The sequence below is a fragment of the Rhinolophus sinicus genome, linkage group LG03 (genome assembly GCF_036562045.2).
Source record: "Rhinolophus sinicus isolate RSC01 linkage group LG03, ASM3656204v1, whole genome shotgun sequence".
NCBI lineage: Eukaryota > Metazoa > Chordata > Mammalia > Chiroptera > Rhinolophidae > Rhinolophus > Rhinolophus sinicus.
In genome coordinates, this window is record NC_133753.1 from 41,007,603 (window position 1) to 41,024,552 (window position 16,950).

The window sequence follows — 16,950 nt, forward strand, 5'->3', positions numbered from 1 at the left end:
CTCTGTTTGGGGCCTCCTCCTGCAGATCCTAGAAGATATTTTAGCAGAGGGCAGCTTTTCTGCCCCTGTATCTATAATTTATCATTTTTGTTATGTAACCAAGTGGATTCCTATAGAACGCCTTTTCAAAAATTTTAAACTGCTCCCTGTTTTGTTAGGATCTAATGAAAATTCATCTTTGAAAAGGTCTAACACCAAATTAGAAGAGAAGATCTAAAATAGCAGAGTAATCTAGACAACAGTAATGCCAGAGAACATAATAAAAAAGGAAATATGCGTGAACAGTAGTCTGCTAGAATCCTAATCCAAACAGCCCTTGACCACTGGAGATTAGGTTAATTTCCATCTTGCTGCTAACCTAATCCTTGTCTCGCTCTGTTGAATGCGCAGAGGAGTAATAAGAATGTCACTGTAGCTCAAATTGGTTGAAAGCGCCCTCAAGGTTACCTTCATGGACAGGGACAGGCATGAATATGGTGTCATTAAAACCAGAACCCGCCTAGGGATTTGGCGGTGTCACTGCTACCTCATCTCATTTCTAGAGAATTCACCTCGCTCTACGATTAAGATTTAGCTTCAGATGAAACCAACAGCTGTACATTCTTATGCCCAGCTTATTCTGGTACCTCAGGGAGCTATCAAAAAAAAAAAAAAAAAGCCTAGAACTGCAAAGTAGCCGGTATCTTTATCAAGAATATGGAAAAATAAGGCAGCCAGTAGCCTCACATTATAGTATCAACTTGGGACCTTATAGCAGTTGTGAGTCTCCTCAAAGAGTTCTTTCTGCAATAAGTCAGCACCCTATGACACTGAAATACTCTGGCCATAAAGAGATGACTGACATTCTGGGGACTTCCAGCCTAAGGAACCAACATTTAAGATCGAATCAAAACAATGAGATTATAGTTTGGCTGCTGCTTCTCCCCCTGATGGCTTCTAATGTTGGCCATCACCTGTCATCACTAGCAACGACTTGGTTGAGTTATTAAACCCCAAACAGGATCTCGCTTTGTTTAAAAATCTTTACATTTTCAAACATTAGGTGTACTCATAATTGGGGGTGGCTTTATAGTCATTTTCTTAATAATATAGAAATATATATATATATATGTATATATGTGTGTATGTATATATATATATATACATATATATATATATATGTGTATATATATATATATATATATATATATATATATATATATATATATGCCTGTTACAGCTTGCAGGGTGACGGAGTCATGACAGCAATAATAATAACAATAATAGTAAGAGTCAGAGTTTAGCATAGTAAGTTGAGCACTTACTATGTGCCAGGCACTATGCTTTCCAAAGGTTTATGATCTTTAATCCTCATAACAGGCAAGATAGGTATTAATATTCCTATATATAAGTGAGGAAACCAAGACTCAGAAGTGCTATAGGATCCAAAATCATGTAACTGGTACATGTGAAGGTGCGATCTGAATCTAGGTCCAGCTGCCTCTCAAGTCTTTGTTTTTAATTCCTTTTCCGTCCTGCTTCAGAAGCATAGAACATACTTTTCAGTCTTTAGCTACACACACTCCAGTACAGGGGGATCTGTTTACTCTGAGAGTTCTCGGATAAAAGCTAGATGGCCTAATCCCAGTTTTATCTTGTGAGATTGCATGAAAATAGAGAAAGGGGTCATTTCCCACCCTGGGAACAAACTTGGGTTGTGTGTGTAGCTGTGTGAGGGTGAACTGTGAATTGCTGGCAAGGGACTCAGATGTCCCAAGAATCCTGGGAGCCCAGGATGACCTTTGCTGGAGAAGCAGAGGGGCTTCCTGTGGTGACAAAACATGCTAAGGTTACAACGGCAGCCACAGGGAATAGGGTACCTGGTGGGAAGAAAGAACTCCATCTCTCCCAGAGAGTCTCCCAGAGTAAAAAACAGTTTGGAATGGAATAGAGTGGAATCACGGAATAGAACAATCAAAACAACCACTTATCGACTACCATTTATTAAAACAGGACCATCTAGGGATTTGGCAGTGTCCCTGCTACCTCATCTCATTTCTGGAGAAGTCACCTCACTCTACTTTTAATATTTAGCTTCAGATGAAACAATTGTACATTCTCATGCCCAGCTTATTCCGGTACCTCAAGGAGCTATCAAAAAAGCCTAAAACTGTTTGCTGTGTTTAAGTACTATTTGAAGTGCTTTCCACGTATGAATGCATTTAATACATTATTGCTAGAAGGTGATGACTGATCACAGTGTCACTTTATTAATGAGGAAACTGAGTCACAAAGAAGTTCAGCAATTTCCCCAAATCATACAAGTAAAGAGTTGTAAAGCAGGATTCAAACTCAGGCCATTTTCATTCAGAGCTCACACCCTTTGCCACCATACCCTTCACAGCCTTTGAGGGAAGTGAACATGCACGAAGCTGATTGGCAAAAGAAACCATCAAACAAGACCGGGGGGAGGAGACAATGGATAATAAAGCAAAACTGAGTTGAATTTCATCTCACAGTCTTGGCAAGGACTTGCTCGCACACTGATGATGGTGGCAACTGCTTAATGGAAAACCTGTAGTCTTGAAATCTGAACATCATGTTACAGAAGGTCCCAACCACATGGACTAAGTAAACTAAGCCACCACCATCCCATAGGTTCTCAACCTGATTTCTATGCCTAAGTGGTACCTTTGACCCATTTCCCTGTTTCTATCAAAGCTATGTCAACTTGGAGACAGCTTGGCTCTTTCCTTTCCTTTATGATTGATATCCAGTCAAGCTCTGTCAAGCCTTTTTTGGAAAGTTTACCATCTCCACTGATCCCGGGCCTCTAGTGCTTCACTGGATTTTACAATAATGTCTCACGGGTCATTTTGCCTCTGTCTCTCCCTTTCAAGCTGAACAAGATGCCTCTGCCAGGTGAATCTTCCAAAATGCCTGAAACATTGGAAATGGAGCTAAATGAAGAATCAGGAGAGCTGCATTCTGTTCTAGCTCTGCCACTAGGTAAGTGACACTGGGAGACATTTCAACCCTCTGGATCTTTAGATTTTACATTATCAAAGGGGCTGGAATTGATGCTCTCTAAGGTTCCTTCTAGTGTGATGGATTATGTGAATGCATGAATGAGACAATGCTTTGCTTATGTATTTGCCCATGGATTTCTGTTTGAACTTTTAAACCTGGTGCTCAAGGCCCTATATAAAAGTGTTCTCACACCATTTTGCAAGATAGTGCAAATTCTTCCTGTCATATTCATTTCCAAATCCTAGCTTTTCCTGCTCATCTTGCTCCCCCGAAAGTCTTATTCCATCCTTTGCACAGCCTAAACCTTAGACTACCATTAAGGTTCTGCTCAAGAACCATATCGTCTACTGACAACTTTCCTGAGTGACCTCAAGCTGCAATATTTACATTCTACATAAAGTATATGAACATGGTAGGCAGTGGCCAAAGAGCCTGGACTCTGGAACTGGACTGCTGGATTCAAATCCTGGCTCTGCTATTTGGTAACTGCTAGCTGATTAACCTCTCTGCCTCAGTTTCACCATGTGTTAAATTGGATCATAATCATGGCTGTTTGGTAAAACTGTTGTGAGGATTAATATATGTATTAATACATGTAAAATATGTAGAAGAGTTTCAGGCACATAGTAGTCAGTGCTATGAAAATATCTATTATTATTATTACAACTTAATTTCACACATTTTAAATAAATCTTAACTTGTTTCATGTGTGCAGATATTGTCTCCCCAAGTAAACAGCAAGGTTCTTCACTGTTTTCTATAATTTTTCATGTCCTGGCAAACAATTGGTTCTCAATAAATACTTTGAATGACTGTATGAGTTAAGTAAATGAGTGAATAAATGTATGAGTTACCATCCAGCCTCAACAGGAGGGAGAAGCAGGTGTAAAGACCAATTTTGTACAATTCGAAAGAAGCCAAACACACTTGACTTTTTTCATACTCCTCCCTGACAGTTTACTTAACTTTTAATGGTAGATATCGTACTGTAACTTGTTTTGCAGGAGGATACTGGATGAGGAAAAACAAGATGAGAACAAAAATCAGTCCAATATTGACTCTATATTGACAGGGATTTTCAACATTTAGGAAGCGTTGGCTCACAGGAGGTGTCTAACCATGACTCTCAGAATGGACAGTATATTTTCTCAGCTCTTCAGGAAGAACAACCATATTTATTCACTGTAATGGACCAAAAGAGGAAAACAGCAATGCACCAGCAGGGATTTTAAAACTACAGCTCTTGAGTATCTGACATGCTTTAACATACTCCCTATAAAAAAAAAAAAAAAACTTTCCTTTACCACCAAACGCCTACTTTTAAAATCCAGCAGTGTAAGGGGGAAGAAGGGATGGTAGATAAGGGTTAAATGGGATCAAATATGTGGTGAGGGAAGGAGAACCGACTCTGGGTGGTGAAGACACAATGAGATATATAGATGATGTATTACAGAATCGTACACCTGAAACCTATGGAACTTTACTAACCACTGTCACCCCAATAAACTTTAGTTAAAAAAAAAAATGAAAAAAAATCCAGAAGTCTGTTTCAGATCAAGGGCCCCTTTGTCACTATGGGTAACATGGAGAGTAACACATGGAGGACTGGGTGCTGGGGTGGGAAAGGAACTCAATGCATGACTACCACAGCTCTTCTTCCAAACACACACCTGAAGGCAGTCAGTGGGGACTACATGACACAATGCAACCTTCAATCACTTTGGTTTGGCAAACAAAGAACTTTATGACATAAACATAATGAAGACCCTGCAACTGGCTTCTCAATGTTTTGACTTCTTTCTGAATGTTTATAACCAAACTGTGAGAGATGGGAATGAGTATTTCTAATGGATTTACTGACACTATATAATCGTATACATAATAAAATGAAATCCTCTGAAAATGCATATGAGTATCATGTTGAAGAGAATTTATTACAGGAAAGCGTAGAAAGCAAAAAATATGTGTGGAATAAATTTATAAAAATTTCCTATTTTACCAATTTATTGTTTTACTCCTTCTTATTGTGACATGTGCAGGATAAATGTGTTTATATTGTCTTAAACCTTCTCACTAATGTACTGAAGGGGCATTTCATGCACGCTAGGCAATATAAATTTCTTGTAAAGCAACGAGACTCCCTTAAGAAGTGCTCCGGAAAGAAAATTTCTCATAGTGTTATTATATTTCTCACCACCAAGTCAAACCAAATGTCATTGCCAAGTTGAACAGGAAGAAGGTTGTGACATCAAACAGCACATTCCATTTAAGGGGAGATGACAGACATATTGTCTTTTTCAGACTAAGCCTGGCTTTGTAAGCCACTTCTTGTTTCTAAGTGGACCTCACAGGTGATCTGGACCAAAGTATACAGTAGCAACAGTATAGGGTGGTGGGGAGGCTTTCAGCTTCCCAATGCTTCTGTACAGCCTTTGGAACAGTAGTGAGGCCTACAGCCATAGAATGGTCTGGTTATAATTCCTGAGATGAAAATACAGCAAAACTTCAAAGTAATAAGTACACTAAAGCTGGGAATACAACTATTTTCTTAAGTACTGATCTCAGGGAAGACCAGATCATCTAATGGCTCGACTCATCAAATGAGATAACCAATGGGTCAATACTTAAGCTCTCCTGATAAACAAGGTGATTGATTTTATCCTGGCCTCTATTGTATTATGCCATATCTCAAAAACAAAGCAAAACAATCCCTCTTCTGCTTCCCCCTCCAACAAACAAAACAGAAACAAACTCTAATACCCCATTCTCCAGAACATTAGGGAGTATGACAGGCCATCAGAGACTGACACAGATTTCCACTTTGATCAGTAGTATAACATATTCACAAATACTTATTGAACCCTATGCTGGGTTTTGGGCTAGACAAATAAATAAGAGAACTCCTGCTCTAAAGGAATTTACAGTCTACTAAGATAAGTCTTCATGTCTCAAATGGAACGCATGTGGCCAGCTGGGACTTCAAATTTATAGCAAACGATTTTTTAAAAAGTATTTCACCTGCTGTGATTCCCATAAGATAAGTTGTTACTTTATGTCTCTGCAATAGAATTATTTTCACACTATGTATAGCTGTTGGGTTCAAACCTCACACATTTAATGGGGAACAAAAAATCATTTCCAGGTTAGAATGAGATATAAGTTTCTTTTGCTCAACTGAGCTTTTCATGAGCACCGTGTAGACTCTTTGAATCCTAGAAATACTGTGCAATATGATGTCAAGAATTTGGCAAGTATCTGGAGAAAATCAACTGAGACTTAACTTAGCATTTTCTTGTCTCCTCACAAAATGAACCCAGAAGAGACACAGACATATAAACTTACTGACTTACAACTTTCCAAATATTTTCTGTGTTTCTCTACCATGTTTTGCTTTAAGTGTTTCAAATTGTTACTTGACCCATAAGGATATGTGCTATAAATGCTTCAAAAACAAGAGAATTCCTCTAACTGGGGGAGGAGGGGGAAGAGAATGATTGTAAAATTTCCTAGAGAGGACTCACTTTATTGGTTTAATTCCCCTTCTAGACTGTGAGCAACTTGAGGGTGAAAACGCCTTATTCCTCTTTGCCACTCTGCATCTATTTCAGGACCTGGGGTATGGTAGGTGCTCCAAAAAGGTTTGTTGAATGGGCGTATGAATAATGGATGGATGAATGTCTAAGTCTTGAAGAAGGAGGTGGTAAGTAAAGAAAGATAGGGTTGAAGAAGAGGGAGAAGCATTTGTACAGTCTGGGAAGCATAGGAGGGTGTGTGTGCATGTGGGGGGGATTGGTGGCAAGCTAAGTGCCATTGGGATAGTTGAATGGGAAAGGCATTGTGGCAGAGGAGGTTTGCGAAAGACTCTGCAGCCACACTGGGAAAGATAATGTTTTCTATGGTACCGTGACAGCTAGTTTATCATTTCCTCATTTTCTTTTATTAAGTTTTTGGAGGCCACACTAGTTCAAACCCCGTGAATAGGTCTCCATTTGGGCCCTATATTAATTTATGGATATAAAGAAGCCTAACTTTGGGGTCACCATGTTAGGTTGAACAGGCTGTGCACTGCACAATTCCAGGGAGCACCCGTCACATGCAGTACCGTGTGTGGCAGCCCTGTCTTCCCTTGATCTCCCTATATGTATGAAGGAAAAACACCTTTACAAATTTATAATCATGCTGAGAAATGTAACATGTTGGGAAATTCTTTGAACTATCTTTTCTCTTCACCCATTACATATCCTTTAAGAACTAATGATTCTCCCTTTTCCCCTAATGTGAGAATTATATTGTAAAAACAAATTGTGGTTTTTGGTGTGTGTGTTGCTTCCACATCCCTACTCTCAGTGATCAAAGGCAGCTGCTTTGGACCGTTCCAAATTGAAGGGAGCGCTGATGTTGGAACGCTTGGGTTCGAATCCTGGCTCCTTCACTGTATGATCTTCTGCAAGTGACTTAACTTCTCTGTGCCTGAGTTTCCTACCTGTAGAACAGGAGTAATAAGAGCTCCCACCTTAGGCTGATGTAAGAAATAATTGAAATAATCTATGTCAAGTGATGAGCACAGTGATTGGAATATACGAAGTGCTCATAGGTATTAGCAATTAGGCTGTTAAAATAATTATTATTATTGGTAGCACTGGACTTCCAGGTTTAGCCTGCTGGGCAGAACTCCTCCTGAGCCCCTGCAGTTAGAACTGCCCATCCAGGGCCCACCCCTTTCCAATGAGCAGGCAGATACCCATGTTATTCCCAGGCTATTCATTCCATGAGAATTAGCCATACCATCCCCAGCTGTGGGTTGATCTCTGTCTCTCTGTCTCTGTCTCTTGTCTCTCTCTCTCTGTCTCTCTCTCTCTGTCTCTCTCTCTCTCTCTCTCTCTCTCTCTCTCTCTCTCTCTCTCACACACACACACACACACACACACACACACACACACACACACCACATGCATAAACACTTCCCTTTATTTGAGGAACTGCCAACAACAGTGCTGTAAAATCAAGATGTTAGGGTTCTCCTCCCTGTCTCTTCTTCTGGTCAACTCCATTCAAACATAAGTATTGGATTTGAGAGGGAAATGGGAAGTGTGAGACCAGGAGTATTTCATGGGTAGCAACAATAGAACTCTGGCAAAAACAACAATTTTTGGTAAAGGATGACCACCAGAAAGGAGAGAGAAGACAAGTTTTGTTCTTTTTGGTGGTGGTGGGTATGTGCATGTGTCAGATTATAAATGGGGTGGGGAATATGTTAGACTTGAAGAAGGACATGGAAATCAATGATCAAGTTGGTGGTGGGTGTCTAGGGTCAGGTGGACAATTAGGGAAAACACATTGGCAAGTAGAGGACCATGGTCCAACAATTAGTAAAGACCAAGGGACCAGAACACTTATCCTCCCATTTAGTCATTCATGCATTAATTTGACAAATTGTTACTAAGCACTGAGTATGTGCTGGGATGTGTTAGATGCAGGGAATCAATAGAGAATAAGGGTCACTACCATCATAGAGTTTATGGTCTAATGTATTCTTAGTGAGAAGTTATACCCTGGCAGCATTATGGAGGTTAGAGGGTGGTATGTGGTCGGATAAAATACATATGAAGAAAATTTGGTACTTTCTGGGAACAGCAATAAGATCTGTGTGGCTGAGGGGCATTATGGGAGTGGAGGGAGGTGAGGGTGGAGAGGTAAACAGAAGAAATCATGTGAAGTTTTTTGGATCAAAGGTTAAGGAGTTTTTTTTATTTTGTATTTTGAGGGCACTCTGCAGTAAAAGACTTAAATACTACTCAGATCTCAAGGATTGGAATCCAGGGAGGGAAACTGGGTGGCCATTTTCTTGAAAATGATATATGTATATGAAGAAAACTCAGCTGAGAATATTGATTGGAAAGTCACTCCTCCCTTACGTGGTCATGAGAGATGAGGACTGTTCCTGCCTATAGCTGGGCATTCTCCAAAGAGAAGTGAAGTGAACATCTTCAGCCCCACCTAGCACCTTCTCCCTCTTCAGAGTAAACCTTGTGGCAACCTATGTGTTTGCTGTGGGTGAATTTTAATGAAGTTGTAAAGAAGAAGAGGAAACCTATCATTTATTAGCTTCCTATAGCCATGTTCAAATTCCTAAGCTTGGCTTTCAAGGTCATCCAACCTCTTCCACCTGAACTCATACTACTCCCCTGCACGGATCCTCCCTTCCAGTCAAACAAAAACAAGTCTTGGAATATGCCATGTGCTCCTTGCTTTGGTACCTCTCGTCCTGTCCTTCTTTAAAGGCTTAACCTCTCTCAGGTTCACTTTTCTCATCCACACATTGGGGATACTAATACCTCATTCAGAATGTTACATGGATCATGTGTCTGCAAGACTACCACAGTGCCTGGCATGAAAACATCACTTAACAAATGGAGCAGTTGCCAGATTCAAGTTCTAGGTCCTCCGCATGTCACAAACTTCAATATTCAAATGTTTTCAGGGCTGAGTGTGAGATTAGCAGTGGGAACAGGAGCACATTGGAAAGGGCACGCCCCGCTTAGAGGCAATGAATATGCAAAGAAACAAAACTGAAAAAAAAAAAATGAAAAGAAACAAAAAACCATTTCTGGGACCTCATTTGGCTTAAGCCCACCATTTTGAAATCACTTTGACTTTTGCCTCTTTTTTTAAATTGTAAATATCCCTCGTGTGTAATTCTCTTTCAGCCATCATTTGTGCCACTTATTTTTCACTTACTTCATATTCTTTATGGCATTATTGACATTTCAATGTAAATTTTTTGACTTTCAAAATTGTTACGAGAATTAATTCAAGCTACATATATAAATGTCTAGCACCTGGCATATAAATTTTGGCTTTACTTTTTTAAATGATTGTATTAGAGATCTTAGAAGTATAATTATAAAAAGAGATCTTATAAGATCTTATAAGGGACTTATAAGTCTGTTATAAAATCTTATAAGTCTCTTAAGTTTAGAGATCAGGTCTCTAAGAGTTCTTGGAACCTCTTTCCTGTTTTTTGACTTAGTGAAGAACAATAATAACAATAATAATAGCTACTATTTATTGAGTGATTAACCTCATGTCAGAATCTGTTCTGAATGCTGTATGGATCTTACCTCATTTCTGCTCATGGTAACCCTTGAGGTAGGCTTTATCAGTATCATACCTATTGTAGAGATGAGGAAATCGAGGCATCCAAACATAAATAAATCGCCAAGTTACACTGTTGGGAAGTGGCAGAGTCAGGATTGGAACCAGTTGGGCTGGTCCCACAGCTCATGTGCTGAACACTGTACTCACTCTCTGACCAACTTCATCCTTTTGAAGGCCTACTTCACATGCTACTTCCTCTTCAGCTTTCCAGACAGAGTTAGTTGAGTTGTTCCATCTTCTATATTCCCACAGCACTTTGACTATACCTCCCCTAAGGCGATGATCACATCGAACACTTATTCTTTTATGTGCATATTTATCTGTATATGAGTTTCTTAAGGAATAATCTGGAAATTACTCATTATCGTATACTTAACATAGGGTGTGGCACCTACATGATAGGCAAAAATATGTGTTGAGATTTAATTGAACTAGTAGGACCTCAGTTAAATTTGATGTTCATGATGATGGTAGCTGCAAGATTTGGAAGATGGTTGAATGGAAATTTCAAATGATAAGAATCATAGTGCTAAGCTATTGGCTGTTTATATTGTGGATTTTGTAATATTGTTGTTCTTTGCTGAGTTGCAGTAGCTACTTAGACTCCTGTGTAAGATATCTCATTTAACCAGAGCCCCCCAGTACTTTTTTTGTTATGTGTCTTTCAACCCCATCCCTTTTGAGAAGTATCAGTTCATGGCAGATGTGACAACCCTGTGAAAGCCACAGAAGAAACAAAGGGTGTGCTGAAACCTATGCCACTTAGGAATAATTATTAATATTTCACCAGAGGTTACACAAACAAGTTGAAAGAATGACGGAAGGGAGCTCAGCCCCACCCCAACATGAGCCAAGGATCCATATTTTATTACAACAATGCCTTCCATCTGTATTATATACTGCTTTCATTTATAATCTTCTTCCTTCCATTATTTCATCTAATTCTTATAACAGCTCACTGGAATAGGCAGGAGAAGCTGAAGGAGAGCGAGAGACTTGCCTAACGTACATGGCCAGTGAAACACAGAATCAGGATGAGGACCTGTCCTCCACACATTTCCACAGCACCAGACAAGATGGCCAGAGTAACTGATTTGACATGGGGAGGTTCCCGTCCCCAGAGCGCACAGATCTGGACTCTTAATGGCTATGAAGACAGGGATGATTTTGCAAAATGATAAAAAATGGAAACACTGAGGACTGAGCCAAGGGACAAGATACTGAGGATCAAAGAAAAGATGGAAGACATAAGTTTATGGGTGAAGGGATGTATTGGGTGATGCTCACTTATGGAGACCAAAAAGAAGAAGGAGGAGGAGGAGGAGGAGGAGGAGGAGGAGGAGGAAAAGGAGATGAAGGAGAAGAAAAAGAAGCTCTGTTATAGAAGGACATCACATGTTGAATTTTATAAGATAAAAAAAATTTTAAAGCATCTGCTTCAAAAGAAGAGATGAGGAAGACAGGCTTGAGGCTAGAGGAATTTTCAGTCACTGTGAATTGCCTTGGCAAACTACATTGCGTTTAATGTGTATATGTGTGCTTTGGAAGAACTCATTCTTTCTCTATGTTGTCGTGGTCTCACTAAGAGATACATCAGATCCCTTCCTTGAGTCTGTGCTCTCCATCTCAGTCTTCTGTTCCCAACACTGGGCTTATTGTCTGTACTACAGGAATGTGGAGAAATCCAGGAGCAGGAAACAATTAGAATGCCTTCTTTGATGTTGGCACATAAGCTTGCTTTGTGCTTCCTCATGCCTGGTCTCTCTGGTTCCTGAAACTCTGTGGACCCTGGTCTCAGGTACTCTTCCTGTGGACCATTCTCCTGGTCTCAGGGGCAAGGCCTGCTCTGATTCTTGGCTTGTTCTGACTCCCCTTTGTCTGCTGGCTTTTATACTGCTCCCCACTGCTGACCACAGGGCTCAAGATGAACTGATCTGACCCACGGCCATATCTGCTTGTTGCCAGCTGACTGGTGCTGACAGGGGTCTACTTTCTCAAGAATGTGTGACTGTACTGGAAAGTGTCTGAAATAAGGCAGCATCTGCTCCATTTGGGAATATCAACTGATAAGTTCATGTTCATAAAGATGCAGCTCATGTCCATGATCTCTTGCTGGTTGTGACAGTGAGGGGGGTAGGGTGGGGGGGAGGATGGGGGAGGCAGAGGAAGAGGGAGGGAGAGAGGAAGAGGGAGAGGGAGAGGGAGAGAGATGGAGGGGAGAGGGGGAGAGAGAGGGAGAGAGAAAGAGAGAGAGAGAGAGAGAGAGAGAGAGAGAGAGAGAGTTCATTCGTTCGTTCCACACATCTGCAAATGAAAAATGACCCAGAGACATAGGGAATTCCAAACTATAGCTGAAGGCACTGCAGTTTGGGCAGCTGAATCCCATCAAAAAATCATGAGGCAAGCTCTGTATTCCTGCCATTGTGATGAAGAGGAAAAGCAAATCTCTCAGGGTTTCACAAAGAAAACATTTTGTGACCAGACAGAAGGGCTTAAAGTTCTGTGAAATCTCATGCAAATGGAAACCATTTGATAGGTACCCAGAAAATCCAGGAAGGACACTTCAGTATAGCCCTCACCTAGGGAGGCCCCCAAAGAGAAATTCTACTCCCCTCAGCCAGGGAGCATTTGTGGGAGGAAGTCAAAGCCAGATGCCTCGCCCTCCCCAGCAGATGCAAGACCAAAAGGCTAATGTGCAAGGAGCTCGGAGAAAGCTCCTTATGTCACAGCCTGTCTTAAAAAATCATTTCATGTCGACAGATAGGATAGAATCACTTATTGGCCTTAATTCTTGTTCTCCAATTTACTTTAGACTGTTTCTGGATCTTAAAATCGAAATTTAAGCTATATTTTAAAATTAATTAAATCTTAAAATTAAAATTTAAGTCTCTCAGCAATAAAATACAATTAATAAAAATGTTCCCGGTAGCCATTTGAGTGATTGATGGGGCATCATCTCTCTAGACACAAAGGAGATATTTGAGTAGGCTGTGATGAAAAAGGCCAAATTTATCTTCCATAAAAGCAAGAGGTCTATATTTAATTTTAATAATACAAAATGCATATAGATCTCAAAAAAAGGGAGCTTTTTTCAGGGTAATTTTAAAGATTCTGTGAATATATTTTATTTTTGCAAGTCCTCTGTTCTATATTTAGAATACTTTGGGCCAACAAGCACCAGGAAATGTCCAGCAGACAGAATGAGAAAGACAGAGGTGAGCGGGAAGCTACTGCACCTTTCAGTCTGAAAAGATGAAGGCCAAGGGCAGAGAGAACTGAGGTTACAAACCACAAATGATAGGGCGGGGTGAACACATTAAGGACCTTCCTCAAAGATTAATCAAAGGTAGTTTTGCATAAATGAAAGAAAGCATGAAGTCACACTGTGGCTAGTAAATCTATGAAAACTCATACCCAAAGAGCTGTTTCAAGTAGAAAAGAAAAAAAGGTTGAAGAGGATGATGAATTTACCAACAACTAATTATTATGGGACTCTAGGAATGCCTCACAGAAATCAACCTTGTCTTCTTATTTTCCCTACAATCTTTTCCTGCTTGTCATTTTAGGGTCAGGTTACTTGGTTAGAGAGACAGCCAGACCTGTGGTTTGACCCATAAATGCCGATTCTTTGGTTTATGAGAGTTTATGAGAATGATGGTCTTGGCAAATGGTCATCTGCCCTCCACCTCGCCTCCTGTAGGGTAAGGGGGTCTACACTCCTGAATTGAACAACTTAGGTATAAAAATATAAGACATGGGGACTTCCTTCATTATCATAACTTGAATACAAAAGACCAGTGTAAGCCTGGCTCAGCAGTAGAATCATGGGAATTCAGTATTCCACCAGAATTTCATCAATGCAGTTTATGCCAAATGTACAATTTCATTCTGTGGCTTCCCGACGGTCTGGCTTCTCACAATATTTACTTTCGTGTAAAGTACTTGAGATGAATAGAAAATTGATGAGGGAGGAGAGTATTCCCGGAATATCTATTTCACCTCAAGATATTTCCTCTGGCCCTTTGCCTCATCCCTTCCTCCCCATCTCCCTTCCTCTTTCTCCCTTGCCTCAGACAGGTAAGGGGTGATAAAAGACACAGCAGGACAGTGGTGTAAAATAATTCTGCGGACCCCTCAGAATTTCAACACCGAGTCACCTCATTGGCTTGTAACACCTGCTTTCCTTCCAGGGAGTGATTCGTTATTGGCATCCCCAAGGGCATGTGAGAGCACTGACTGAGGACATAGTGGCTTTGAGTAGCGCGTAACTCCTCACTGTGCTCTGTAGTTTATCTCGGCTAGAAGCCTATCCATTGAATTGTTAAGGACTACTGACTCTTCCTCAAAAATGAAAAAGGGAAAAAATCTCATTTGTATACCCGAGCTGTGTCCATTATAAAAGTGAGGGCCAACATCTAGGTAAAGCCCCTTCTCTTAGTAGATGATTATTTGTGTGTGTGTGTGTGTGTGTGTGTGTGTGTGTTGGGGGTTGGGTAGGGGTGTGGGGGTGGCTTTTGAAAGAATAATATAAAATAACTTAAGAATATGAAGAAAATCAGCGTGCTCTCTCTCCGCACCCCCCCCCACGCAAAATGTACTATTAAATTATAAATGGGTACATAAGTCTTTGACTCTTCAAGTGCGTATTGAAACAGAACAAACAAATTCATTTGAGGAGATAGCATTAAGCTCAGTTGATGGAAAGTAAAAACTTTGAAACAGAGTTTTTTTTTCCCTTAGAGGCCTTGGTGGTCTCAATTCAACTACATTCTCTTCTCAACCACCTTAGGCATTTGTTTTTAATAAGTCTTTACAAAGTAAACAATTCAACAAAGGACCTCAAAACTGTGTTTCTGACCAGCAAAATAAATACAGATTCCAGATGTTTCTCATTTTCACATGTCACTAATTCGAACTCAGAAACCTCTTGTTTATTGGACATTTATTTTATCCCAATGCTTTACATACTTCTATTCCAAGAACCTCCTTTCCTATCTCTGCATCCCTTTTCTCACCAACCCCATCTTTGGGATAATTTGTCATAGATGGACCTGAACATTTCTGGCATATTCTCTTGCAGAAATATTTAAGCTTATGTCAAAATGAGATTTCATAATGACATATAACTTTTATCTAATATTAGCATTGTATGGAAGGTTAGGGAAATTCCCTTCTCCTAAAATCTTTAAAAATTGGATACATGTCTTTTTGTTGTTGTTGTTGTTGTTGTTGTTAAATTGAATAGAGGTTGATTTGGTAAATGACCTTTCAAGATCCTCTTCAGGTCTTGCCGGTACCGACCTGCACTTGGGTCACCCAGCTGGACTTATGGATTGTGCTCCACGGGCTGATGGGTATTAAAGGAACCAATAGCAGACACTGTTCTACGCTCTTCTAGCCCTCTAGATTGGCTATAGATGATGCATTTCCATACTTTATCATGTCCCTAATTCTACCTCACTCCGTGCTGGCGTGCCAGCAGTGGCCAGGGAACTAGGAGAGCAGAGAACAGGGAACTAATAACAATAACAAATCTTCATGGAAAATATAATTAGTAGTGATGGACCATGCAAGGGAGAGACATGTGATCTCTTCCCTATGTGCTTGTTTTTAATGGGATAAGGTCTGATGTGATGTTTTTGAATTTGCAATTCTACTAATGAAATTATTTTAATCATGATGAATATTTATTGAGCCAGGCACTGTGCTAACTGCTCCTAGATCATCTTCATTATTTTTTACAATACTAACAAGTAGATTCTATTATCTCCATTTTAAAAATGAGTAAACTGAGTCTTAAAGACCCTGATACCTGCTTGCTCAAGAAATATGCATACCATACAGAATAAATCAGGTATATCTTTGCAAATGAAAAGTATCGTAAGCAAAGGCATTCTGAGGGTAGCATTTAGTAATCACTGCAGAATGACAGCACCATCATATATATTCTTTATAGGTTCAGCAGATAATTCACAGGTATTCCCAGGGTTACACCAAATCATAGTAAGGTTGGAGGTGAAATGGCTGCTAGGCTGGCTTCCAGATTGGAGACACTGGATATTAATAGAGACTTTAAACATATTTAAACACTGCAAGAGAATAAAAGCTCCTTTCGAACAACACGCTTTTTTTGCAAATCACTTCCGAAGGAACAATTTCATACTTCCAGACCATATAAAAATATAAATTTCACTTGTAAAGAAAATATTCTATGGATCGCAAGTTTAAAAGGCAACCATCTTAAAAATTAGGCCCCCTTTTATAGGTGTGTCTTCTGTGTTAACAGAAGACTTCCTTCTCAAAGCCAAACAGAGATTCAAATCAGTTAATTAATTGACAACTTCTACAGAAGACCTAGTTTTGATGGTGTCCTGTATTAGATAGCATTGAAGCTGTGTGAAGGGGACTTGAGCTTGCAAAATGAGGACTAGTACATAAACCTGCAGGGAGGAGAGAAAGGCAGTGGAGAAAAGAAAGGAAGAAGAAACACCAAACAATCCATCAAGTTCCATTAATCAATAGGAGACATTTTCTGTTCTTTTGGTCCATGAAGACTATCTAATGGGGTTCTCAAACTTGTGTGTGCATCAGAATCATCTAGAACGTTTGTTAAAGTACCAGGGGGGGCGTGAGAATTTGCATTTCTAATAAGTTCCCAGGTGGTGCTGATGCTGTTGGTGTCAGGACCACCCTTTCAGAAGCCACTGCGGTGAAATGGTTAGAGATCCTGTTGGACCTTTCCCAGTTTACATTCTGTGTGTTTGCCCAAAGCTGACACCATCT

The 16,950-nt window shown here is 40.0% G+C and overlaps 1 protein-coding gene across 1 annotated transcript in view; it reads right to left on the reverse strand.

The window, feature by feature from the left end:
• FRMD6 (FERM domain containing 6) overlaps positions 1 to 16,950 on the reverse strand; it is a 212,507-nt gene that overhangs the window by 125,745 nt on the left and 69,812 nt on the right. The window lies entirely within an intron of this gene.